The following is a 901-nucleotide window of genomic DNA, read 5'->3' as shown; positions in this document are numbered from 1 at the left end:
GTGCGAATGTTGGGCTGACAAAAGCAAGACAGTGTTCTGGTTATGCATCTTTGACTATCCTTAGCCTGGGGAGCTGCATCCAACTGGAAGAACACTCAAAGTCCTTTTCTGTCTGTTGAGGCAACTGCCTGCTTCCCACTGGCAGCTGCTATGTTTAAGGGATGTCATCTACAAGGCCACTAGGATTTCCTCTATCCCTGTAGATCCTATCAGATAAGTTCTGGATAGTGTTCATTTTGAGACACTGTGACTCAAACCTCTTCAGTCATTTTAAGTCTGTGAGCTTTTCCAAAAGTTTCAATTAATATAAATCATCAAGAAGGGGCAGAGATGAGCATGCAAAGAAATGGAGTCACTGGAATGTCATAAAAATATGTTAGAGATGAAGCAGTACCTGAAATTCAGGGAACTTTCAAGGCAGCATACCTGGTTGTGTCCAGTTTCTTAACTCCTGTGGTTGGAAATTGAGATAAGAAGAAAGAATCTGAGCCAGATGGTAGCTGTGCAGACCTTTGGTGGCAGAGGTAGGAGGATCTCTGTGAGCCTGAGGCCAACCTGGTCTACAGAGAGCTAGTACCAGGATAGCCAGAGCTACACAAAGAAACTTTGTCTAAAAAAAAAAAAAAACAGTAAGAAAGAAAGAAAGAAAGTGAGAGAAAGAGAGAGAAATAAATAAATAAATAAAGAAATAAAGAAAGAAAGAAAGAAAGAGGAAAGAATCTTCACTTGAATGTGGTAGAGCAAGATATCACTAAGCCAATTATAGACAATCATGCTCACTAAAGTAGATATGTGAAAAAGATTTTGTCCCCACAGTCCATACATAGATAATTGGCAAATGAGGAGTCCACTTACAACCCTGACTACCTTCTCTTTCTCAGGAATTCCTAGAGGCTTTCTA

Source organism: Onychomys torridus, chromosome X (assembly GCF_903995425.1).
Source record: "Onychomys torridus chromosome X, mOncTor1.1, whole genome shotgun sequence".
NCBI lineage: Eukaryota > Metazoa > Chordata > Mammalia > Rodentia > Cricetidae > Onychomys > Onychomys torridus.
This window is presented reverse-complemented; position numbering follows the sequence as displayed.